The sequence below is a fragment of the Onychomys torridus genome, chromosome 11 (assembly GCF_903995425.1).
Source record: "Onychomys torridus chromosome 11, mOncTor1.1, whole genome shotgun sequence".
Taxonomy (NCBI): domain Eukaryota; kingdom Metazoa; phylum Chordata; class Mammalia; order Rodentia; family Cricetidae; genus Onychomys; species Onychomys torridus.
The window spans coordinates 66354863-66382225 of record NC_050453.1 but is presented as its reverse complement, the minus strand read 5'-3'; the positions used below and the strand labels follow the sequence as shown (position 1 = coordinate 66382225).

General features: G+C 48.9%; 1 pseudogene; it reads right to left on the bottom strand.

The window, feature by feature from the left end:
* Positions 1 to 262: 262 nt before the first annotated feature.
* LOC118592901 lies at positions 263 to 23834 on the bottom strand (annotated as a pseudogene).
* Between the last annotated feature and the right edge of the window lie 3529 nt (positions 23835 to 27363).

The window sequence follows — 27363 nt, the reverse complement described above, 5'->3', positions numbered from 1 at the left end:
CAGCATTGCCGTTTTAATCAGAATGACTGAAGGGCCACAGTCCCTGAGGAAGTGGAGACTGTGCGTGGCACAGGGGCGCTGAGGTGTTACACGAGGGAAGGGGGACGTGGGGAAGATTTCACCTGCAGGTCCGTTCCCCTGCAGCCCCATCAAAGAGGCATGTTGATTCTCGCCTCAGAAGTGTCCTGGAACCTGACGGCCCGCCCACAGGTGTCAGCAGTGGCCTTTCCTGTCCAGAGCTTCTCAGTCCACCTGAAGGCCATTAACCCTCCAGCAATCTACTGGGAAATTCCTTGGCAGCAACGAAGAGGAAAGGACCCATGCGCTCCTCTGGGGGTCGAGGATGCTGGGAAATGAACATAAAGTGAGAGGTAGGGGGTGGGGAGACCAGAGAAGATGGCTCAGTGCACAGGCATGAGGACCTGAGTTTGAGCATCCATATCAAATGTGAGCATGGGGAGCAGAGACATTGGGGAGCTCACTGGGGCTTGCTGGCTGACAGCATAGCTCCAGGTTCAGTGGGAGGCCGGCTCAAGACAAGGAAGCAGAGAGCTGGAGAGGTGGCTAGGCAGTTACGTGTGTGTACTGTTCTTTCAGAAGACCTGGGTTTAGTTCCCAGCACATACATTAAGCGGCTGATAACCACATGTAGCTTAAGCTTCAGAGGACCCAACACCCTCATCTGGCCTCTGTAGGTATTGCACTCATATGTACATACCACACAGAGAAACACAACTAAAAATGAAAGTTAAAAAATAAAAATAAGGGGGCTGGAGAGATGGCTCAGAGGTTAAGAGCACTGTCTGTTCTTCCAGAGGTCCTGAGTTCAATTCCCAGCAACCACATGGTGGCTCACAACCATCTACAATAAGAGATCCGGTGCCCTCTTCTGGCCTGCAGACTGAACACTCACTGTATACATAATAAATAAACAAATCTTAAAAAAAAAAAAAAAGAAAGAAAGAAAGAAAAAAATTAAAATAAAATGTGTAGACCAGGACACATGGCATCTTCCTCTGGCCTCTTGAAGCACACATATGGGTGTATACCACACATGCACACGCAGAGTGAGAGATGGTCTTTTACAACAACTATACTAATCCTATAACAGTGAAGAATATTCAGTGTTCCTGAGTTGTAAAATTGATACACGCGTATGCTCTTGGTGACAGTCGACTCTTTTGACCCAGTAACTTCAGGTATTGAAGTTTGTGATAGGAGTATTATCCACAGGCTTAAATAGTATATGTCTGAAGATATACATGAGAACATGCATATGCTGTAAGTAGTTTTAAAAATAGAAATAATGGAAATGTTGAATAGCAATGACTTAGGAAACCACGGATGGTGTTTAGGCACTAAATGGTATTCAAAAGGTAATTAGGCTGAGGATGGGGTTCAGTTGGTAGGATGGTTGCCTAGCGGCACAAAGACCTGGGTTTGATTCTCAGCACCAGGCATGGTGGTGCACACCTGCAAATCCCAACACTCAGGAAGTAGAGGTTCATGGTTATCCTCGGATTTATGAATTTGAGGCTAGCCTGGAATACATGAGACCCATTTCCAAAAAAAGAAATTAATTATGAGAACTTGTAGGAATGTGTGGGGATATTAGTTATAACTGATACATATGTCAAATATATACTGATAGTCAAAAAAAAAAAGACGTGTATGGCAGCCACAAGAATGGAAATATGCATGACCTGGGAGAAAACTCAGAAGTATGTGTGTGTGTGTGTGTGTGTGTGTGTGTGTGTGTGTGTGTGTGAGAGAGAGAGAGAGAGAGAGAGAGAGAGAGAGAGAGAGAGAGGGAGGGAGGGAGGGAGGGAGGGAGGGAGGAGAGAGAGAGAGAGAAATCATATTCAAAGGGACGTGGACTTTACACTCACTTTCCGTCTCAAGGTGACAGATCCTGGCACCCCTGCTTGTGGCCCTGCGTTCTTGGGGTGTGGCCAGCCTTCTGTCTGTCGGTAGCTGTGGAAGCCAAGAAAGCCTCTTCGAACCTGCTGTGGAAGCAGATTTCCTGGCAGTTCCAGGTGTTTCCCCAGATCCATCAGCACCCTGGCATGAGGCTGAGCGTGGGCACAGTGACAGCGCCCCCTGCAGGCAGCTCCATCCCCACAATCACATGAAGCTGAGCGTGGGCACAGTGACAGCGCCCCCTGCAGGCAGATCCTCTCCAGTGGGAGACTTTGGCGCAGAGACTCCTCAAGGTCCCAGGCAGCCTTTCAGGAAACTCTGGAGTCTGCGGCTCCTTCTCTGCCCTTTCTGGTGTCAAAAGGAGTTTTTTGGAGCTTGGGAGATAGCTCAGTCAGCAGAGTGTGTACTTTGCAACCATGGGGAACGCAGTGTGATCCCCAAAACCCACATTTAAAAAAAAGCCAGGCTTGTAACTCGGGAGGCAGAGCCAAATGGATCCCTGGGGCTCACTGGCCAACCACCCTAGCCCGTTCATTGATTTCCAGGTAAATTGAAAGATAGTTCCTCAAAAAAGCAAGATTAAAGACGAAGACAGAATAGAGACACTTGCCGCCAAACCCGACGACCGGACGCTCGTGGAGAAAAGAGAGAGCCAACTCCACAGCCGTCCTCTGACCTCACGTGTGGAGTGGCACTGGAACACACACACACACACACACACACACACACACACAATGTGCTCCACCCCATACACACCTCCAACTCCTCCTGTCTCTCCCCCCGTGGTCCTTCAAACGCCTTCCACCTGGTGTTCTCCCTTCGGGCTGTCTAATCTCAGGGTACCTCAACAAACACCATTGCCCCCTCATCCAGGCAGGTACATGAGCTCCATGGGCCTCACCCCTGCCCTCAGGTAGCTCTCAGTTCCACAGTCACAGCTGCAGTGATAACATGTGAGACCAGAACGTGGAAAATGCTTGAAGGAGCCCAGGACAGGGCATCTAACTCAGCTTGAAGGGACAGAGAGGATGTCCTAGGAGAGAAGCCCTGCTGCCCAAACCCTAAGGATTGACCGACATAATAATGCCTTGTCCTTATGAGACACTCATTACGTACCATGTGTTTTGCATACATGAGCTTTGGTGAGTCCTGCAATAATCATAGTATGCTGCTGTAGGCTGAATATTTGTATCACTCCAAAATTCATGCACTGAAACCTGAGCCTCTGGTAAGGCCATATTAAATGGTAAGGCCACTGGGGAGGTGTCCTGGCTTGATTCTCTGTTGCTGTGACAAGTCACTAACCAAAAGCACCTTGGGAAGGAATGTGTTTATTTGGCTTACAGGTTACAGCCCGTCACTGGAAAGCCAGGGCAGGATCAACGCAGGAACCTGGAGGCAAGAGCTGAAGCAGAGACCGTGGAGGAGTGCTGACAATGGCTTCTTTCCCCGCTCACATGCAGCGCCTTTCTTCTACAACCCAGGACTACCTGTCCAAGGGAGACATGACCCATAGTGGGCACGACCCTCCTCCATCAATTAGCAATCCAAACAATGCCCCCACAGATATGCCCACAGGCCAGTCTGATGGAGACAATCCCTCAACTGAGGTTTCTCCTCTTCCCAGGTGCCTCTAGTTTTTAGAGTTGACAAAAACCAACCATCACAGGAAATGATTAAACCGTGGAGGCAGACTGGACTTGAGGCACTTATAGAATGACCAAAGGACCCCCTTTGCCCCTGCTGCCATGTAGAGCCACAGAGGAGATAGCAGAAGTGAATAGTAGGCCCTGCCCAGACACCAAATCAGCCTGCACTTTGACCCAGGACTTCTCAGCCTCCAGAGGGAGGAGTCAAACACTGCTACTTGGTCATTTCGTAAAGTAGGACAAATGTGCCAGGACACCTCCATCTTACACAGCACATCAAAATAGAAGGAGGCTAAGTGGCTTTCACCAGCCAGTGTGTGCAGTTTGAACCCAGGTGGCCTGGCTCGGCACTGTTACCACACTGGCCAGTTCCATCAGTGAGGTGGCTCTTAGGCTTGTGTGTCAGTTTAGGTCCAAGCAAGAGACTGAAATGCCACCGTGATTTGAACAGGGAAAGTTCATGGCAAAGGCTCGTTACTCAGTAAGACACGACAGGAGGTTACGCTATCTCAGTTGGTAGACTGCTTTCCTAGCATGCACAAAACACTGTCCCATCCCCAGCTCCTCCTAGACCAGGCATGGTGGTGCATGCCTGCAACCTCAGCACTCAGGAGGAGAATGCAGAAAGATCTGAAGTTCAAAGTCATCCTCAGCTATATAGCAAACACGAGGCTAACCTGAGCTACATGGAACTCCCTTGTAAGAAATCAAGCAGATTTTAAGAGTACACAAAGAGCAGCTATAAGAGGCAGCCCCTGCCTACCAGCAATACGGTCCAGATCTCTTTGAAGAAGATATGCCCATGAGTTGTGGGTGCTGAGATGTTCTGAAGTGTGACTCCAGCAGAAGTTGCTGGAAATTTGCACTCTGGGTTGACAAAGAAGCCATCTACAGGAGGTGCTCAGAACACCATACAAAACTAGCCAGGAGCCAGCTGGGATGGCTCATACTTGTGATCCTAGCACTTGGGAGGCTAAGGCATGAGTTCAAAGCTATCCTGGGCTATATGCTGAGGCAGCTGTTCACAGGATAGGGAGGGGTCTCACCAAAGCTCACGATTGCAAAGCTTCAACAGGACCAAGAAAAAGCCAGGGCAGGACACTATCTACTCACAAACTTGGTTTTCCAAGATGTTTAGAGACTCTTGGTGAATTTTTCCCTAAGTGTGTGAGTGTGTGTGTATGCATGCACATGTATATATGTGTGTGCAGATGTGAATGCACACTTGTTCAGAGGCCAGAAGACAACCTCAGCTGTCCTTCCTCACGGCTTTTTTGCTTTGTTGTTTTTGAGACAGTCTGCCATTGGCCTGGAGCTCACCAAGCGAGCTAGGCTGGCAGGCCCTCCTGTCCCCAGCCCTCCAACCCTGGAATTACAAGCATATGCCACCATGCTCAGATATTTCTTTTCTTCAACATGGGTCCTGGGGACTGGAACTCAGGGCCTCATGCCTGTCACCCTTGCCCAGTCTTTCCAGACTTGGTCTGCACAGGAAACGGTCAGGGTCCTTGCCCTCTTCCACAGCAGTAAGGACCCTCTGTCTCTGTCGCTCTGTCTCTTGGTGTCCTCTCTCTCCTTTGTCCCTGAGCTTAAGCTCCGGGTTCATAGCAGAGCTAACCCAGCAGGAGGGGATGTCCCTGCTGACTCTGTTGCTTGTGAGCACCCTACTGGTCCAAGCATGCATGTCTTTGTCAAATCGCTAAGGCAGGGAACAATTGGAGCCAGAGTCCTGGCAAGCCCTAAAGGAAAGATCTGCAGTTTCCTGCCTAGGCAGCCTTGGTCCTGAAGCCAGGCAGCCTAGATTAGGATACAGTTTCTGAGGTCAGCAGTGAAGAGTGCTTGTGGCCCTTCCGGAGGATCTGAGCTCAGTCTCCAGCATCCACACAAGGTGGCTCACACTGCCTGTAATTGTAGCTACAGGAGATCTGACAATACCCTCTTCTGGCCTCCTTGGGTACCCACACATGTGGCATGTGTATTCATGCACCAGGCGGTGGTAACACACGCCTTTAGTCCCAGCAATCTGGAGGCAGAGGCAGGCAGATCTCTGAGTTTCAAGTCAGCCTGGGCTACAGAGCGAATCCCAAGTCAAGATTACACAGAGAATTACCCTGTCTCAAAAAACCAAAAATCCAAAAATGCAAAAGGAAAAAAGCAGCAGCAAGCATCACCGGCCCTGTCCTAGCCTGGCCCCTGACAGTCAGGGTTCAGGAAGCAGTTGCTGAATGAACTGAGGCGAGATGGCTGATGGATAGAAGAGGTATAAGGAAGAGAGACTGATTGTAGCTCATGCTTGGGAAGGTTTTCAGCCCATTGTGACTGAGGTGTGGTGGAGAAGCTTGGCCATGGCTCCAGTAGTGTGTGTGTGTGTGTCTGTCTGTCTGTCTGTCTGTTGACTTCATTGTGGAGGCGCTGGTTAGTTCTAACAATCCAGAGTGACCTGGGAAAAGGGTTTCAGCTGAGGAAGTGTCTAGATCAGGTTGGCCTGAAGGCATGTGTGTGGGGAGTGTCTTGATGGCTGACTGATACAGAAAGACCCAGCCTGCTGTGGCAGCGCCATTCCCTAGGCAGTGGTCCTGAACTAGAAAGCTAGCCGAAAGCAAGGACGCATTAGTTCCTCCCTGCTCTTGGCTGTGGCTGTGGTGTGACCTGTTGTTCGGTGGTTTGAATGAGATGATCCTCATAGTCTCAGGCATTTAAAGACTTTGTCCTGGAGACTGGAAAGATGGCTCAGTGGTTAAGAGTACCGGGTGGTCTTTCAGAGGTCCTGAGTTCAAATCGAAGCGACCACATGGTGGCTCACAACCATCTGTAGTGAGATCTGGCGCCCTCTTCTGGCCTGCAGGTGTATATGCAGACAAAACGCTGTATACACAACAAACAAACAAACAAATAGAAATTAAATACATACATACATACATACACACACACATACACACTTGGTCCCTAGTTGGTGGCACTGTTTGTGTAGGTTTAGGAGGTACAGATGTGCTGGAGGAAGTATGTCACTGGGGGTGAGTGCATTAGTCAGAGTTCTCTAGAGTAACAGAACTTATAGAGTGAATCTCTATATACTTACATATATAGAGAGAAAAGGATTTATTAAAATGATTTATAGGCTGTAGTCCAGATAATTCAACAATAGCTGGTTATGAACAGTAAGTCCAAGAATCCAGTAGTTGCTCAGTCTGTGAAACTGGATGTCTCAGATAGTCTTCAGTACATGCTGAATCCCTAGGAAGCAGTGAAGGAATGATCTTTTGGGGAATATTATTTTAAGGTGTGTTGTTTTTGTTTATGTTATATTTGTTTAACTCTGTGAAGCTGTGTTACTGTGCCTGTGTAAAACACCTGATGGTCTAATAAAGAGCTGAACAGCCAATAGTGAGGCAGGAGAAAGGATAGATGGGGCTGGCAGGTACAGAGAAGATATAGGAGAGATCTGGAAGGAGAAGGAAGTAGCCAGAGAAGGAGAAGGACAGCCACCCAGCTACACAGCAAGCCACAGAGTAAGAAACAAAGAAAGGTATACAGAAATAGAGAAAGATAAAAGCCCAGAGGCCATAGATAGACAGGATAATTTAAAGTTAAAGAAAGTTAGCTAGAAACAAGCCAAGCTAAGGCTGGGCATTTATAATTAATAAAAAGTCTCCGGCCGAGCATTTAATCCCAGCACTCGGGAGGCAGAGCCAGGCAGATCACTGTGAGTTAAAGGCCAGCCTGGTCTACAGAGCAAGATCCAGGAGAGGCACCAAAATTACACAGAGAAACCCTGTCTCAAGAGAGAGGGGGGGGGGGGGTTGGGGATTTAGTTCAGTGGTAGAGCACTTACCTAGCAAGCACAAGGCCTTGGGTTCAATCCTCAGCTAAAAAAAGAAAAAAGAAAAAAGAAAAGAAAGAAAGAAAGAAAGAAAAAGAAAAAGCCTCCGTGTGTGATTTATTTGGGAGGAGGATGGCGGGTCCCCCAAAGAGTAAAAACAACAACAATGGACTTGCTAGCAAAGCAAGGGCAGCAGCAGTGAGCAAACCATTCTTTCCTATGTCCAAGCTTTTTCTTTTGGGACACCAACCAGCTCCCAAATCATGCAAGACACAGAGACTTGTTATTAGTTTTCAGTGCTTAACCTAGTTTAGGCTCATTTCTGGCTAGCTCTTTTAACTTTAATGGTTAAGAATGGTTAAGAGAAACAGGTTTGTTTCTCTTTATCTACCTTTTGCCTCGGGGCTTTTTACCCTTTTTACTTCTGTCTATCTTTCTTACTTTCCCTGCTTCTCCACGTCTGCCTGGCTTCTTGCCCCAGGCATGCCCCTTGTCCACTCTCTCCTTCTCTCCTTCCTTTCGAGCCTAGATGTCTCCTCTTATTTATTCTTTCTGCCCACCAGCCCCGCCTATCCCTTCTCTGCTTAGCTATTGGCTGTTCGGCTCTTTATTGGACCCATCAGGTGCCTTAGGCAGGCAAGATGAAACAAATGCAGCACATCTTATCATGATTAAACAAATGCAGCACATCTTATCATGATGAAACAAATGCAGCACATCTTACCATGATTAAACAAATGCAGCACATCTTATCATGATTAAACAAATGCAGCACATCTTACCATGATTAAACAAATGCAGCACATCTTATCATGATTAAACAAATGCAGCACATCTTATCATGATTAAACAAATGCAGCACATCTTACCATGATTAAACAAATGCAGCACATCTTATCATGATTAAACAAATGCAGCACAGACAAAAGTAACACATCTTTGCCTAATTAAAATATATTCTACAACATCCTTATATAGACTCCTGCAGAAGGCATAGCCCAGATTAGAACTTGATCAAAGGTGCGTCTTCCCACCTCAAGATCTGGATCAAAATCATGTCTTTTCTCATCTCAAAAGATCTGGATTAAAGTTGTGTCTTCCTACCTCAAAGATCTGGATTAGAAGTGGATCTTCCAACTTCAAATTAGCCAAAATAAAAAAACAAACAAAACAAAACAAAAACCCCTCACAGACGTGCCTTCCATTTGGGGGGTTTAGTTCTGAAAAGCCATCACAGTGGGCTTTGGGAGTTTGAAGGGCACATGCCACTCCCAGTTCACCCTCTCTGTTTTGTGTCTGGGTTCAAGATGTGAACCCTCAGCTTCTGCTCCAGCTGGTATACTCACCTGCCTGCTGCCATGTTTCCCCACTGTGATGGTGATGGACTCTTAACCCTCTGAAACTGTAAATCCATAGAACGTAGAGAACTTTCTTTTATCAGCTGCCTTGGTCATGGTGTTTTATCACAGCGAAAGAAAAGGAGCTAATACAAGCTGTCTCCAGCTCCTTCTCCCATGATTTCCCGTGATGGACTGTAGCCCAGGACTTAAGCCAAATGACCACCCCACAAGTTGTTTCTGGCCAGGGTATTTTATGACAGCAACAGAAATGAAATTGGACCAGAGGACATGGAAACAGAGAGCATAACAGGAAGTAGAGGCAGGGCATAACCTTCTAAGGCCCACTCTGAGTGACCAACTCCTGCCAGCAGGGCCCGGTGCCTAAGGCTGCTGTTGCTCAAAATAGCCCCACCGGATGCGGGCAGTTAAGACATGGTTCCAGATCCAAGCCACAACAGTGGCTCTCACAGTTCCTTTCCCAAGGGGCCACACCGTCAGACATCTGAACCCCGCCCTCCCACCCCACCCCATCCCCCACCCCCTACACCCCACCCTCCACGCCCCCAGCCCCCTGCCTCTCTAATGCAATTCAACAGGGAACCACCATCTTCTGGCCCTGTTCCTAGCTCCTGTCAGAGGCTTCTCTCAACCATCATTCCTCAAGTCTAGACCTGTCTGGTTAGTATCTGGCATACTGACTGTCCTGCCTGGTCCTCAGGTATCTCAGTAATGAAGCCCTGTAGGGGACAATGTGTGCAAAGGTCCTCAGCCAGCTAACAGGGTGAGAGAGTTCCCAGGAGTCGGCCCAAACAGCCTCCCCCCGCCTTTGGTGCCCACTCCTGCTAATCCTGAAGAGTCACTGTTTTCTCCACTTCCCGATCCTGCTCCACCCATTTTGAATGGCCCCTGAGGCTGTCTCTGCCAACCGAGTGAATGTCAGGCACCATCTGTTGCCTCAGCCTGTGGCAGCTGTTGGGGACATGTTTGCATACGTATGAAACAATTTTGGTTGGCCTTGTGATGAGGCCCTTAGATGAGCAAGGGAAAGGTTTGCTAAGTTCATCAGGGGTCACATTAACCTGAGGAGGCAAGAATCCAGAGCAAGGGAGGTCAGACAGAGGACGGAGAGGGAGGGGCAGGCCTGAGACAACCAACAAGGCCCAGTAAGCTGCAGCCTCCGGCCTGTGTGCCTATGAGAGGAACAGGCTCAGGTCTCTGACGAGGCCAAAGCTGAGGTGGCCCTCAGCAGAGTTGGCTCTTACAGTCCATGAAGGTGACTTTACCTCACCTTATTCTGCCCAGCTCAACATTGGAACTTATTCCAGGGAACAGTATTATAGCTATCAAACAGGGAGCCAGGCTGTTTCCTCATCTAATTGCCACAAAACTCAAGGAAAGGCAGAGCATTGGGCCTGGGGAAATGGCTTAGTAACTAAGTTACTCAATTCTGAGAACCTGAGTTCAGTCCTCAGCACCCACATGAAGAAGCTAAGTGTGGTAGTGTGTACTTGCAATCCCAGCCTGAGGAGGTGGAGACAAGTCATCTCTGGGGGCTTGCTGGCTGGGAAGCCAGCCTAGCTGAACGGAGGAGCGCCGAGCCAGAGAGAGACATTATCTCAAAAAATAAAAATAAAAATAAAAATAAAAAAATATAGAGGGCTGGAGGGATGGTTCAGTGGTTAAGAGCATTGGCTGCTCTTCCAGAGGACCCAGGTTCAATTCTCAACACCCACATGGCAGCTCACAACTGCCTATAACTGCAGTTCCAAGGGATCTGACACCCTCACACAGAGTATATACAGGCAAAACATCAGTGCATATAAAATAAATGAATAATACCTTTTAAAAAATCAGAATCAAGATGTAATTTAAAGTGGGTGGTGGTGGCAGCGGCGGCGGCAGCAGCAGCAGCGGCACACGCTTTTAATCCCAGCACTCAGGAGGCAGAGGTAGACAGATCTCTGTAAGTTTGAGGCCAACCTGGGCTACAGAGTGAGTTCCAGGACAGCTAGAAACAGACAGGGAAACCCGGTCTTGAAAAACCAAACAACAACAACAAAAAAGGAAAGAAAGGAAGAAAGAAATAAGAAGGAAGGAAGGAAGGAAGGAAGGAAGGAAGGAAGGAAGGAAGGAAGGAAGGAAGGAAGGAGGAACAAACAATATGGAAGCTCCTGAGGCACACCAGAGGTTGCCCTCTGCATACACACAAACATACACATATATGTGCACACATAAAAGAAAGCGAGGTTTTTTCCCCTCAGATACAGTGGGGAGGCAGCAGCTGAGAGAGGTTGAGGAACTCGCCATGTCACATTGTTGAGGGTGGGCCAGGACAAGGACCCATGGCAGCAGCATGCTGCTTCCCTAGGAGGGACCCTAGCAACACACCTTCACGGATGGCAACAGCTCCTGGAAACCAGAGACTGCCGGGGCACTTGAGTGGACCAGTAGTAGCGTGGATGAGGTTTCCTAGGAGTCTTCAGGGCATTTCAGTCACCTTTTCATCCCTAGGCCCAACATGTCACTCCTGAAATCCATCCACGCAGAGGACAGTGGAGAACAGAATTAGGTCAACTGTAGAGGAGGCTCTGACCCACCTGGGGCCTGAGTGCAGACATGTAGGTCTACCTGAGGATGCCCTGAGACCCTTACAGCTTCTTCCCTGCTGGCTTGTGCCCACCCAAAGTCTGAGAGGGCTGCTCTGAATAGTCCCACGCCAGGGTTAACTGGCTTGGGAAATGAAAGAAGGTTCTCTTCGATGTTGAGACTGGAGAGCCATGCTCTGACAGGACCCCAGATACTGAGTTCCCATCTGAGGCACCCATGGCAAGTACCACAGCTGAAACTGTGGTCCCAAAGCACTGTGGGAGCCCACAACGGACTCAGTTTCCCAGTTCAAATCTAAAGTCTATTCTGAGTCAATAAAGTTCAGACTTACTTGCTCCAGGGCTGTGAGAAAGTCCTGCTTAGCCCATGGGAAGGAACACACTATCTAGCTAGACTCAGGCTGCTAATGCCAGCCGGAGGTACATCAAGATAGAAAATGAAACTGCCTGCTCCTTGACTCAAGGGTGGGATAGATAGGGGTTGGGTGCCTGTGCTGTGCATTTGTTCTAACTCTGCCCTTCAAGACTGTATATAAGCTGGCTGTGTAATAAACTCGGGACTGTCTGGCATTGATTGGCAGACCTCTGGACTCTGTTCTGTCTTCTTTGTTATCTCTACAATCTGCACGCCTCCACCCAACTACCCAGTCCACTGGTCGGCAGGCTCTGACAGGACACATCACATGGTACTACCTGTCAGCAGAGTGAGGTGGGGCCAAAGACACAGCTCCAGGCTGCTGACTTTGGAGATCTTTCCAGAGGCAGCTTCTGGGGAGACTGGGATTCTTGCAGAAAGAACTTCAGGACAAGAAAGCATGGAACAGCCGGGCGGTGGTGGCGCACGCCTTTAATCCCAGCACTCGGGAGGCAGAGGCAGGCGGATCTCTGTGAGTTCAAGGCCAGCCTGGGCTACAGAGAGTGATCCAGGAGAGGCACCAAAACTACAGAGAAACCCTGTCTCGAAAAAACAAAAAAAAAAAACTCAGAAAGCATGGAGTAGAACCAGAGTTTCCAGGAGAAAGTTTAGCACAGATTTAAACACCAAGGTTAAAAAGGAAGCTGCTGGAGGAAGGATGAGCTGAGACACCCAAGTGCAGGTGTGGGCTTCTCAAAGACGAGCTTAACCTTCTAGGCTTAACCCTAAACCGTTCTGCTAGCCCTCCACTGATATCCCAAGGGTCACGAATAAACTTTTCCCTCCTTTCATAAACATTTACCTGTGTGTCTGAACATGTGGGCCCACAGTGGTGGCCAGAGGACATCTTCTGAGAGTCAGTTCTCTCCTTCCACCATGTGTATTCTAGGGCTTGGCCAGGGGTGGTGGCAAGTGCCTTTACCTGCTCTTGCAGCCCTTCCTCCCTCTTCTGTGATAACGGAGGTCAGAGGGCGGTTCCGGCGGTACCTTGTGAAGGACTGCAGTATGGTAGAGTCGTAGGGTCGCACAAGAGGCTTTTACTGTAAGTGTTATTTCTGGTGAGATTCCTAGAAAAATGTAAGTTTGCAGCTAGAGAAAGAGAAGTCTTAACACTTAGGACTAAGCATGGCCCCCTGCTTATTTGAAACTGACATCTTACTAGAAACCTCTCTGTAAAAGGAACAGCATCTATCTCTCCGCTAGGGGTCTGTCAAGCGGTGGTGTGGGTGGGGAAAGAGATGCTCCCCCTTACTCCCACCCCACCCCTTACCACCTGTAACTGTAAACAGACAAGCATGATGACCCTCTCCCTGCAGCAGCACTCAGGAAAGCAGGCCCTGCACCTCTAGGCAGCACAGCAGAGGTTGTCAGAGGTGTGGGTAACGCAGCTCAGATGCTGCCAGCAAGGAAGAGCTGTCCCCATTACTCATCAGACGTGTGGTAGTGCACACGGGCGGGCGGGTGGAAGAGAGATGCCCTCCTCCCAGCCCCCACCCATCGACACCTGAGACAGGTGGAGGAGCTGGCCCTGGGGTCACAAGAGCAGGAGAGCTGTCCCTATCCTCCCCAGCTGCAGTACTCAGGAGTGCTGATGGCCTCTGCATCTCGCCTGGGCAACACAGTAGAACTGGCACTGATGGTGTAGGTGGGGGAGAGCCGACCCTGAGAGCCTGAAAGCAGGAGAACTGCCCCCCAACCCCACCCTTATCCCCTTAATCCCCTATCATAGCTGCAAGGATGAATTAGCTGGGGCAATACTGGAGAGCGCACCCTGGTGGTTAGGACTGGGGAGAGCTGGCGGTTATGAATTGGCCTGCCCCAACATCCACCCCATTTATGATCTGCTGGAGCATGTGAAGGAACCTGACCTGCAGACCCCAAGCTGCAGGATCTGCACAACACAGGACAACAACTGGACAGCCAAGAGGAGTCCAGGGAGAGCCCAGCATTGACAGTGTAATAGAAACCAGAGACCTCCAACCTGACCAACGACCCTCTTCAATGAACACTTGCAAGTAAAGTTACATGGACAAAGGGGTTTACTGTGTGACTCACTGTGTCACACTGCAGCTTCCATGATGAGATTTATAATTTTCTCCTTCTTTTCTCTTAAATTTTGTTTTATTGGGGGGGCATTGCAGAGGCAGAGGATGGATGCAAAGGGATGGAGAAATATGAATGGGATCAAGATGAATAGTGTGAAAGACACATTAAATACATTTTAAAAAGAAAGTAAAAAAAAGAAAGAAAGAGAAGAGAAGACAGTACCTCTATGTCACCAGCCTTCATGCACTAGAATTCTTACCATTGGAGAGACTTTGACCAGACTCGAGAGTGAGACATTTCCTCCACTTACACATGGGGAAACTGAGGCATGGAGAGGGTAGCATGCCTGGAAGTGTCATGTTGCTCAACCAGATGTTTTTGTTTGAGTCCATGTGCCCATACTTTTCCCTGTCTTTCTATCCAGCCTCACTCCCAACTCCGTGCAGCTCTGTGCAAGTCCGGCAAGGGCCTGCCTGTATTGTAGTTCCTCAGCAGCTCGTGAGAATTAGAGCCTGGTGCTAGCTGACCCTGTAGAACCTTTCTAAACACCGAACATCAAGAACTCATCAGGAAGCACTGAGCTGCAGGGCTGGGGAGGCAGCCCAGTGGTTAACACACTCGACCCAAGCTTGGATTTTCCAGAACCCAGGTAAATTCTATGTGGACATGGAGGCTGCCTGTGGATCTAGCTTTGGGAGGAGGAGACAGAGATCCCCAGAACACGCTGGGTATTGAGACTAGCCAATCAGTGAACTCTGGGTTTGATCGAAAGATCCTGACTCAATGACAACAGGGAAGAGTGATGGAGGAACATTCTTGTCATCAATCTCAGGCCTCCACATGCACACATATGCACTCCAACCCACCCGTGTGTCGCCATACATGTGCAAATGCCCACGCACTCGTGTGCGCGCGCGCGCACACACACACACACACAGGAAACAAACTTAAAAACACCTCCTTTATGAGTATTCAAGAATGTCTTTATGGCTCCCTGCTTGGAATCTGAGCCTGGGGGACTGGGAAAGCTCTTTCTCTGGCCCCTCCCCCACCTTTCACACCCGTGTCTTTGAGCCGCTGAAAGGCATGCGCAGATGTCAGGAGCTGCTGGCATCTGTGCATTCACCGGCCCACCCCTCAGTTCCCATGGCAGCCTGGCACATGCTGTCTGCACTTTTTTTTTTTTTCCCCACACTGCAGTCTGTCTGGCAACTTGTCTGGCTCTCCCAACTGTGCCGTGAACGGCTGGCGGGCTGGGCCGGGCCCTTTCTCCACACCTGGCTGGGCACCTGGCCCAACCTAGGTGCTCAGAGACTGGTGAGTGGGTAGGTGCAGGTGGAGAAGACGGAGCACAAGCAGAGAGGTAGGAAAATGCACTGCAAGGTGAGGACTACGGGCCAAGAGCATTTCTTGAGCACCTGCTGTATGCAAGCTCTGAGGAGGCCAGCTTGTAAGATGCCCGTGCAGTTTCTAAACACTGAATATATTGTTTTGATTTTAAACTCCATGGTGTATGGGTGAGGCAAATTGCTTATAACACGTGGAATATAGTCTGTATGAGTGGGGTAGCAAAAAGGGCAGTGGCCTTGGGCCATGAAGCTTGCTTTGAGTGCTGGCTTTACCCTAGCTAGCTATGAGGCCCTGGTTTACACAGAAGGGTGGCTCTGTGCCCACATTTTCCAGCATTCAGCCTGCAGCCCAGGACTGCTACCTTTATTGAATAAGAAGTGTGTGGTGCCCCCACTCTATGGTAGGCTTAAGCCCAGGAAAGGGACCAGAGGCCATGGCCACCTTATCTCAGTGTCCACGGAGCATCCAACAGGGCTGGGCCCAGGAGGGACATGTCAAAGTGAAGAATGGGTTACCTGCATGAGAGCAATGTCTATAAAGCCAGCTGGGGAGTGAGGGGATGGTTCCTCGGGTAATAGCACTTGCTGCACAAGGGTGAGAACCTGGGTTCAAATCCCCATCCGCCATGTAAAAATCTGGGAGTGACATCTGTAACTCCAGTGCTGTGGGGGATGGGGACAGGAGGATCCCTCTGGCTTGCTGGCCGCCAGCCCAGCTATGGCTCTCGGGGACTAAGGTGGAGTGTGACAGAGCAGTGCACCTGATGTCCTCTTCTGACCACTGCACGGTACATGAGCACACACCCACTCACGCACGCCTGTGAAAGACATGGTGACAGGTCCTTGAGGATTATTATACCTGAACCAAGGGTATGGCTGGGTAGACAGCTGCTGGACAGAAACTGCACCTAGACCACAAAGCCACCAGGCCCGCACCCCGTGACCCACTTCCTCCAGGGGGTCTCCACAGCTTTCCCAAACAGCACCACCAGATGGAGACCAATGAGCCCATGTGGGAACATTTCACATTCAGACCACAACACCACCCCCACCCACCCACCCCCACCCCCGTGTCTCCACCACCAACACTGCACTGTGAGCGCTCATTTGTCAGGCTCCTGGGAACTAGACTTTAGTCTAGGCTTGGGAGAAACAGAACGTTATAAATCATGGGCCGCGAGATGGCACAGTGGGAAAAGGTGCTTGCTGACAAGCTGGAAACCTTAAGTTCAATCTTTGGGATCCAGGTGGGGGGAAAGAGAAAACCCCCCACAAGCCATCCTCTGACCCCATACCGTGTGTGGCATGTTGACACTCAAACACACAAATAGTCTGACTCCCACAGGCCTGTGGCATGCTCACACTCAAGTACACAAATAGACGCAATAACCCCCACAAGTCATCCTCTGACTTCCACACACATGTGGCACGCTCACACACTCAAATACATAAATAGATGCAATAAGTATTGTAAAGAAATCTTCACTTTTACATCCCTACGAGGGCATAGGCAACTAACAAGGTGTCAGCAACAGCCGAGCGTGGGAAAAGGAAAGGAAGCTAGGGGACAGGGGACAGGGAATGCTAGGGGGTGTCAAACATCTCCACCCTAAACCGGGCAGCAAAAGACAGCTGATCCCGAGAAGGTGATGTCGGCATGAAGATGGGGGAACCGAGTGGGATCATGGGAGGGAACGTTCTAGGACCACATGACTGGAGCATGTTAGGTTAAAGCAGGTAGAGGAGGTGAGACTCACAGGAAGGTGTGGACCATGTAAGATCCTCTGTAGGAAGGCTTGGGTCTGCCTCATCTACAGGCAAGGATGCCTCATCTTCACTCTGCGACTAGACAACTTTTTCCTTTTTGTTTATTTGTTTGGTTGGTTTTTTGTTTGTTTGTTTGGTTGGTTTGGTTTGATTTTTTTTTTCTTCTTTGAAACAGGGTTTCTCTGTATAGCCCTGGCTGTCCTCAAACTCACTCTATAGACCAGGCTGGCTTCAAACTCATAGAGATCCACCTGCCTCTGCCTCCTAAGTGCTTGGAGTAAAGGCATTCACTGCCATGCACCACTCAGCTTAGAGTCTCTGGGATACTCTTGATCCCACTGCCTGGCTTTCAGTGTCTGGGTTGTTTAGGTTCCTCTGTAGCCCATGGCCTCCCAGCCAACCAAGGTTGTACCGGTGGCTGTGTGAAATGTTGTGGCACCACCTGGACAAGATGGGGAGACATGTGGGTGTCTTGTCCAGGAAATAGCCTCAAGCACTGCCCTTCCCACAGAGTGGCCATCACAGGCTGCTTAGTGACAAGATCAGTCAGAAAGCACCTGTCACCTCTAGCTCCCTGTTCCTTGCTGTCTCAGCATTTCTTTGGTTTGTTTTCCTGTGGGAAAGCTTGAGTGAATTATCTCTTTTATGGATAATCTCCTGTAGAGGTAAGTGCGAGAGTTCATGTTCTGGCCTCCCTTTCTCAGCAGCTAAAATGTTTCCCATCTACATCCACCACCAATTACAGGACATTTGTCTCTCCTTTCTGCCCAGAGAGCACATGCTTCCGGTTCCCAAGGTTCATCCTGGTGATCACATCTTTAACAGTACATACATTGTGGTGGTATTGTGTTCTTTGAAATATTGTGCACGCTAATAAACTTATCTGGGGTCAGAGAACAGAACAGCCACAATATTAAACATAGAGGATAGGCAGTGGTAGTACACACCTTTAATCCTAGCATTCCAGAGGCAGAGATCTATCTGGATCTCTGTGAGTTCAAGTACAGCCAAGCATGGTGACACACGCCTTTAATCCCAGGGAGTGATGGCAGAAAGCAAAAAGGTATATAAGGTGTGAGGACCAGAAACTAGAAGCTTTTAGGCTTTGGAGAAGCAGTTCAGCTGAGATCCATTCGGATAAGGACCCAGAGGCTTCCAGTCTGAGGAAACATGATCAGCTGAGGAACTGGCGAGGCGAGGTAGCTGTGGCTTGTTCTGCTTTGCTGATCTTCCAGCATTCACCCCAATACCTGGCTCAGGTTTGATTTTATTAATAAGAACTTTTAAGATTCCTGCTACACTACATCTTCATCTTTGGTGTTGATGCAGATTGGCCCTGTTATTTTGTTGTTGTTGTTCAGGTACCAAGGATGTGAACATTTCTTTGCTTCCTCTTTACCATCTGTGGCAGGGGGATATCGCCTTTGGGTTTTTGTTGTTGTTGTTGTTTTGGTTTGGTTTTGTTTGTTTGTTTGTTTTTTAACTGTCCTCCTTTGCAGTAGGGAGAGTGACACACTTAGGGTCCAAACGAAAACATCCATTTTGAAATGAAGTTGTATCACAGTATATTTTGGAATGTGAGTGAGTGAGTGAAGGGAAAAAGGGAAGGGGAATTAATATTAATTTACATGCATATGGAAATCACATAGAGATTCTGTCTTAGCCCTGCTTGAATGGATATCATAACAAATAACAAATACTGGCAGGCTGGAGAGATAGATGGTTCAGTGGTTAAGAGCACTGACTGCTCTTCCAGAAGTCCTGAGTTCAATTCCCAGCAACCACATAGTGGCTCACAACTACCTGTAATGAGAGACATGGTTCCCTCTTCTGGTCTGCAAGGACACATGCAGACAGAACACTGTATATTTAACAAATAAAAATAAATCTTAAAAAAAAAAATCTTGGCAAGGATGAGGGTGGGGCACCTTTCATACACCAGTGGTGGGAATGCAGCCACTCTGGCCAACAATATGGAGCTTCCTCAAACACGAAATAGAACTGCCGTGTGGTTGAGCAGTTCCCTTCCTGGAAGTATATCTGAAGGACTCTCAGTCAACATACTTCAGAGACACTTGCTCACCCTCATTTATTGTGACATTATTCACTACAGCCAAGTTATGGAGTCAGCCTAGGTGTCCATCAAGAGAAGAATGAGTGGGGAAAATGTTCCTCAGGGAAGCAGCCACCTCAGGGACGAGATGCTTCTGTTTCCCCAGATGCTGCTGACAGCTGTGCTGCTTCCCCAGAGGCACCAAAACCTGGCTCCTAGGGGTGCGTGTCTCACCCAGTCGGCCTCGGAATGATCCTTGTGTTAGCTGCTTTTCCTTGTGATTGTGGGAGCGGTGCATGAGGGGTACTTGTGTGTACAGAGGCCAGAGGGTAGGTTCCAGGTGTCTTCCTCAACTGCTCTCCACTTCATTCATTCATTCATTCATTCATTCATTCATTCATTTATGACATCCCTGAACTTTGGAGTTCTCTGGTTGGCGATACTGGCTGACCAATGAGCTCAAGAGATCTACCTGTCTCCTAAGATGTGGCATGTCTTAAGAGGTACTTTTCTCCCCGCTTTACCCTAGAACCTCATTCCAGGGAAAGGCTGAGGAGAACTTGAAGTCATTGCAAGCAAGTTGCCACACTTCTTAATGAAGTTGGATCTCCAAATAGAAATGAAAAATTTAAAGCAAAATAAAAACAACTTTTCTTTGCATCAGAGTCAGAGACAAACTAAGGAAAAACAATGATGTAGGGCTGGCGAAGGGAGAGAGGGTCTGGGGGGTATGGCAGTGGAAGGCTTCCTGGAGGAGATGAGGCTGAATCAAAAGATTCTTGGTCCAGGGAAGAGGAGGTGGCTCAATTAGTAAAGTGTCTGCCAGACAAGCATAAAGAACTGAGTCTGTCTCTGTGAGTTCGAGGCCAGCCTGGTCTACAAAGTTAGTTCCAAGACAGGCTCCAAAGCTGCAGGGAAACCCTGTCTTGAAGAACCAAAAAAACAAAACAAAAAACCCCCCACAAAACTGAGTCTGAGTCCCCAGCCCCCCATACAAGGCCAGGCATGCTGCCAGTCACCTGTAATCATAGCTCTAGGGAGTGAGACAGAGAGGTCTCTGATCCTGGCTGGTCAGCTAGTCTAGCTGTGGTGGTGAGCTCTAGGTTCAGTGAAAGACCCTGTCTAAAAAGAAATAAGACAAAGGGGTTGGGTAGGTGGTTTAGTGGGTAAGAACACGTGTCCAAACATGCAGGTCCTGGTTTAGACCCCCAGCACCAATGTAAAGAGCGAGGCATGTGCCTGTGGCCCCAGCATTGGGGGTGGGAACAGATGGATTCCAGGAGCTTAAATGCATACACACATGCACATACACAAATGTGTACACATGCAAACAACACATAAGTTCAAAGTTTTTGTTACGTTTGCCAATTAAAGTATCACAGTGCAGTGCCTGCCGTGGTTACACCCCTGTTCTGTATTGCGGAGAGCAAAATCCAAAGGTTCTCAGAGGCATATGAGGACTTTGTGGCAGTGAGGGACTTCTCAAAAGCCTGAGTGCCCAGAATCCTGACAATCCCTGGAAGCTTGTGGGGCACAACTTAGTGCAGAGGCCCCTCTGGCCAGCAGGGGGTGCAAGTTCCCTGTGACCAGGGGCCTGGCATACTCACAGACGCCTCAGGTGGAGGACAGCAGGAAGCCCAGGCCGCTGAGAGCTTCCAGCATTTATTAATAGCCCTTGAATCCAGGGTGCACCTGTGATCATGGACACACTCCTCCCCCACCCCTGCCACCACCACCACCACCACCGAGGTTTCCTAGACCCAGCCCTGCAATTCCCTTGCCTCCTGATCTGTAACCAGGCAAGATCAGGCAAGGTTTGATGGTCCTCATGGTTTCCAGAGGCCTCTGGTGTTTCTCAGGTTCTTAAAGCCTGTACGCTATGAAGGGAACCCTGTCAATAGGAAATGACAAAAATAATGATCAGAGAGACCAATCCAAATGCCTTCTCATCTTCCTAGTTGAAATATAATAAACTGTAGGCCGTCATGTTGTGACCAGTCTTTAACTGGTCAGAACTCTGTCTTGGGGTTGGGGAAGTAGCTCAGTTGGCAGAGTGCTTGTATAACATGCATGAAGCTCTGGGGTCCATCTCCAGCAACACATCAACACCATGGTGCTGGTCATAACATTCAGGGGGTGGGGACAAGAAGATCAGGTGTTCAAGGTCAGCCTTGGCTTCTTCAGGAATTCAAGGCCAACCCCGGGATACGTGAAATCCTGTCTCAAGAAAAGGCCCTTGTCATCAAAGGATTTTTCATGGCCTGGGACAATGCTCACAGGGAGTATGCTGGTTTTCTTCATTTGATCTTTCAGAATCTGCTCTGCCTTGACCCTGAAAGGCTGGACACCTCCCAGCCCCCACCATCACAATCTACAGCATCCCAAATCCTTTGCTTCCCGAGCCATAGTTGGTCTCAGATCACGGAAGTGACCAGTAGAAGCTGGAAAGGTGAGAGAAGGGCAAGGCAGAGAGACATGTTCACCCTGCCTCCTGCCTCCTGCCTCCTGCCTCCTGCCTCCTGCCTCCTGCCTCCTGCCTCCTGCCTCCTGCCTCCTGCCTCCTGCCTCCTGCCTCCTGCCTCCTGCCTCCTGCCTCCTGCCTCCCAGCCTGCTCGGGTACCGTATCCTCTGGGCTCTGTTAGTGTGACTTTTCACTTTCCCCCTTCAGTGCTGGAGCTGGTCCCAGCTTCTGCTATTGTGGGTCCCTGGATGTCTGTGCAGCTCCTGGTACTCTCCTTAGCTTCAAGTCGCAGTAAGCCACCCCTCACTGAAAAGGCCCTGCACCTAGCTGCCTTCCACCAGGTGTCTGACCTTTTCCCAGAAGAACAGAGAGATGATTACGGGAATTTGCAGAGGGGAGAATGGCCCGGTGCTATCTGGGCCTGGGCTGTCACAGCCATGGAGAGGGATGCAGCCGAAAGAGAGAGCAGAGTGTCGACACCAGGTTCAAATTTAGAAAATGGTTTGAAGGAATGGTCTGAAAACGCTTGCCTGCAAGGGGAGGGATATTCTGACAAAAAGCAGAGAAAGGAGGAGGTATCCTGGACCCTTGCTCCCTTTCCAAGTCACCGATATAAGTCTTATGAGAATGTGCATCTTATGAGGAGGTGGAGGAGAGCAGGAGAAAGAGGGCAGGCAGGAGAGGGAGGCAGCTACATAAAGTAGGCCACATGAGCTCGGCTGGCCTGCTTTTCCTCAGCCAGGCTCCCACCAGCTTAGAACAGGAGGAAACGGCATTCCTTAGAATCTGTGCTCTCTACCTGAATCTCTCCGTTTATCCACCCATGGAATGGGCTGATGAGCACACCCACTATGCTCAGTAGGGTAGCAGATGGAGGTGTGTGTGTGTGTGTGTGTGTGTGTGTGTGTGTGTAAAGTGACTGGCCCTGTGCCCAGGGCATTATAGGGACTCATTAAGTGTGAACTTCCCTTCCTGTCCCCTTGTCACATCATGGTGGGGAAGTCACAGCTGTAGCTGTGTGCTAAAGAAGGAAGGAAGGAAGGCTTTGAGACAAAAGCCTCATATTGTGACCGGCTTGCTCATGCCCCTACGCAGGCAGCTAACATGTAGTGAGTGGACATGTGAATGCTGGACTCAGATCTGCCCTCTGTGAGCCAGGACCAGATGGCCCCTTCCCAGCCTCCTCTCTGTCACCAGGTGTGTCCAACCTGCAGCCCGGGGACCACATGTGGCATGTGGAGAGCTACAAACGCAGCTCAACATGAAATCACACTTAACTAAAACACAGAGTGTTTGGGATTTTTATCCCCCAGGGATTGAACTCAAGTCCTCCTGCTCACACAGAGGCACTTTACCAACAGAAGTTGCCTCCCCAGCCACAAAGTGCCTCTCGCTCTCCTCTAGCCTGCTGGAGCTGGGCACATGTGCATGTGTGTGCACATATATATTACCTTGGCCATACGGCATAACCTGGTGTAGGGGGTGACAGTGACCATCACCACTGTCCTGGCCTAGGAACAAGCATCACAATGTTACTCGGATCGCAAAGGGAGAAGTTACACAGGGTATGATTCACTGAAGGTCCCACGCCATACAGGCTGTGTCCACCGTACCTGTCCCCTCAGAGTCCTGCTTTTGGACAATGAGCAAACTCACCGTGTGTCTCCCTTCCATGTGAGCAGTTCTCATCTGTATCAGGGCATTCAGTGAGCAGTTTGTCTTTTTTTTTTTTTTTAATCAAGACTTGCTTTATTCAATTTATTTACTTATTTAAAGATAAGCTTTTAACATGTGGATCTAGCTGGAGTCTCGCTATGTAGACCAGGCTGGGCAGGTGATGCACCTGCGTCTGCCTCCCAAGTGCTGGGATTAAAGTCAGCCGCACCTGGTATACACTTGTGTATATATATATATATATATATATATATATATATATATATATATATATATATATATATATACACACACACACACACACACACACACACACACACACACACACACACATATATATATATATGCTGGGGAGAGGGTCCTGTGAGTGCAGATGCCTGTGACGGCCAGAAGAGGGCATCAAAACCCCTGAAGCTGGAGTTACAGGCAGTTGTGCACTGCCTGTGAAATCTGAGAAATAAACTTGGGTCCTCTCCATGAGAAGCAAATGTTAACTGCTGGATCATCTCTCCAGCCCCAGAAAGCAGGTTTTTTGTTTGTTTGCTTGCTTGCTTTTTGTTTTGTTTTTGACCCTAGATCACCGTGATGACACCAGGGAGCCTGGTGATATTTGTTGCTGGTTTCCTTAGGGACACATAACGCTGTCTCACAGCAGCCCTCACACTCTTCACGGTCTGGTCCACATCCATTCGCCACGCATCTCTTCCCTCTGCGGAGTTGTAGTCCTGTGCCATAGAGCGCGTGCTGGGTCGTCGTTGCCAACTTACTTCCGTCCTCTCCCTGTCTTGTTGAGCAAAGACTTGACTGTATTTTTGTTTTGGGGGTTGTGTTGTTTGTTACTTTGCTTGGAGCAACAATTATGTACTCAGCTGAACACAGCCCATTCTGGGCTGCACTACCACCATGCTGTGGCTACAGAGAGGTACACCACCAAGCATGGCTGGCTTGCCCTTTTGTTCTGGAAGGATCACCTTGCCCAAGGACTTTCATCTTCTCATTGACCTAAGCATGATGAAAAGGTCGCTGGTAACTTCAAGAGTACCTGGGAAAGAAGCCTTTTTTTAGCTGCCGGGTACATTGTCAGCTTGAACAAAGTCTCGGTTTTATTCATAGGAACACAGAGGAAATGGATTTGGGGTAGGTCACCAGCAGGACCACTGTGGGAAATGAGGCCAAATCTCCCCAGGTTCTCCGAGCTGATGGCTCTGTGCAACAACGGTTGACTCACTCTGGGTCCGAGATGACAGGCCATGTTGACAGAGTACAGCCCTTTTTATTTCCCAGAGAGGGTTTATCTAAAAGCGCTGGGCTTCTCTCAAACAGTGCTGATGGTAGTGCCTCTGCCCAAGAGCTGCACTGTGCAAGGCTCTCTGAAGGCCTCAAGGAGTCTCTGTGGTGACCTCCAGCAGTGAGATGCCATGGGTAAAGTGCTGTAGGGGTGAGAGCTTTAAGAGGCATGCACAGGACTGGTATGTGGCTCAGTTTGTAGAATGCCTATTTAACACACACGAAGTCCTGGGTTTGATTCCCAGCACCACACAAAACTAGGCATGCTCTCCACTGTGGACTGGGCCTGATAGTTTTGCCATCAGTCAGGAGGAACACCAGCAAGAATCAAGAGACTTGGGAGTGGAAGGAAGACAGACACCATAGGTAGTGTCCTCATTGTCACAGAGACGCTGCACACATCTGACAGGCCTACTGGGGTTCCCACTTGGTCAAGTGACCCTGTCCCTGCCAGGGGCAGCATCTCCTGGATCTGCTCTTCAGTCCCAGGTTGGCAGTGACCATCGCAACTCTGAGTTCGTTGTTTGGCACCTGGTCACATTCACCGTGTAGCCGAAATTCTGCCGCGGAGGCTGTATGCTTTAAATATCTCCCGACGGTTCCTCCTCCTGGGAAGATCCTGACTCATGCAAACAGCACAGTAAACTCCCGACACCCATCACTTAGATGTAGCAGTGATTGCCACTCTCACTTTGTCTATTTTTATTCTTGTGGGGAAAAAAATCCCAACCACCCTGGCTCTGCTGAATGGTTTCAGCATGTTCCTCTAAACACAAGGATGCCTTCTTACATAACTCATGTGTGAAGTCCCTCACACCTGTGTTCAAACTTAATTTGAGTTCCTTATGGGCATCTAAGGCCCAGTCTATATTCACAATCTCCCAAATGTTCCAAAGATGAATACACTGCTGTCAGTTTGTTGGAATCTGAGTTTAAGCAAGATCCACCCAGTTCGGCAGGTGCATCTCTTCTCCGGGCGAGGGAAGGAACTCAGAGTTCAGTGTCTGTTAATCTTAAATCTCTCCAACAGATGTATGTATCCTCACAAACATACCACAATCATCTATAGCCACCCCCCACACACAACCACAAATAAATAAATATTTTAAAAAGATTTCTAAAAAAAAAAAAAACATACCTTGCCGGGCAGTGGTGGCGCACACCTATAATCCCAGCACTCGGGAGGCAGAGGCAGGCGGATCTCTGTGAGTTCGAGACCAGCCTGGTCTACAGAGCTAGTCCAGGACCAGCTCCAAAGCTACAGAGAAACCCTGTCTCGAAAATAAACCAAAAAAAAAAAAAAAAACCAAAAACAAAAACAAAACAAACAAACAAACAACAACAAAAAAAAAACCCTGTAGACTTTGTTCTCTAAATATCTGTGCCTCACAGATACTCTGTATGACAAGGGCCATTTAAAGATTGTTAACTGTTAGCTAATGACTGATGATATACATCTAAAATTCCCACCCTACATCCCAATCCTTTTGAATTTTCACAGACAGTTTGATCACTACTAGTATCAGAAGCCTTGGATGATGACTGATAGGGACACCCAGATAATCTGAGGTGCTATCACTATGCCCCACACTTGTAACTCATCAAGACAGAAAGTAAATCAGTGGTCCCCAGGGTCTGGAGGAGAGAGGCGTGGGAAGCCTCTGATGGATGCACAGGGTGAGGAAATGGAGCAATGAAGAGGCATTGGAACAGACGAGGGAGGGGTTTCACCACACTATGAACACCCCAAATGCCACTGAATTGTTTGCTTCTAAGTGGTAAATTTCATGTCACATGGATTTTACCCAATAAAAATAAATACATTCCACTTAAACAGTTTAAATGTTCCCAACTGAGTTATGCTAGAATGAACCACACCCTGGTCTTACCACTGTTTCCGACTACGTGAGCAGGAAACACAGTTCCTAGGGGCCAGTTCACCAGAGCTGGGGAATCACAGTATCGTGAGTGTTGGGGGCACTTCTCAATTCAGGGGACACTGTAGGAGAATCACCCTCCTATGATGCATATCTGTTAGAAGTCTGTTCCTCAGCTGCCCGCAGGGAAGAGTCTGCAGGCAAGCAGTTCACATGCCCGACATGTGTCTATAATTTTAGGGGTAGTGTATCTCTTGGCTGTCCTACAGCATTCCCCCATGCGAAGGGCTTTCCCCTGTCAGCAGGACCCGAGAAAAGGCAGAGGAAGGACCCTAGAAGCATTCTTCAGAGATGGTATTTGGATATCAGCCATCATAGAACAGATACCTGCCATAGAGAGACCCCCTAAAACCCATGGGAGAGGAGTCCTTGAGTGTCCCCTGAAGATATTCACACCCTCCCTCCACCTCTCTCCCAAGTCCCCAAGTAAAGAAAGCGTTAGCGGAGTGCTGGGGAGTGGGCTCCGTCAGTAAAGTGCTTGCCTGTGTTTGATCCTGCAGAACCCGCACAAAGAAGTTGGGTGTGGTAGTGCAACTACTTGTAAACCCCAGGCCTGGGGAAGCAGAGACAGGTGGAACCCCGGTGCTCGCTGGCCAGACAGTCTAGGCACATCAGCAAGCTGCAGCCCAAGGGAAAGACCCTGTCTCAAAAGCACGAGGGGAGGCTGACAGGATGCTGGGTGGGTGAAGGCTCTTGCCAGGAGCATGACGGTTATGAATTTGATGCTTGGAGCTCACCAAGAGGAGGAAGAGAACCAGCTCCTTCAAGTTGTCCTCTGACCTCCACTTGTGAGCTGTGACGCTCCACCTTTCCCACACAATAAACACACAAACATAACTTGGGAAAAAATTAAAGCACCCCACATAATAAACAATAAATGTAATGTAAGAAAAAAAGTAAAACAAGCTGGATAGCACCTGAGGAACAACATTTGAGGTGGACAGCTACACACACACACACACACACACACACACAGAGAGAGAGAGAGAGAGAGAGAGAGAGAGAGAGAGAGAGAGAGAGAGACTGACAAGCAGTTCCA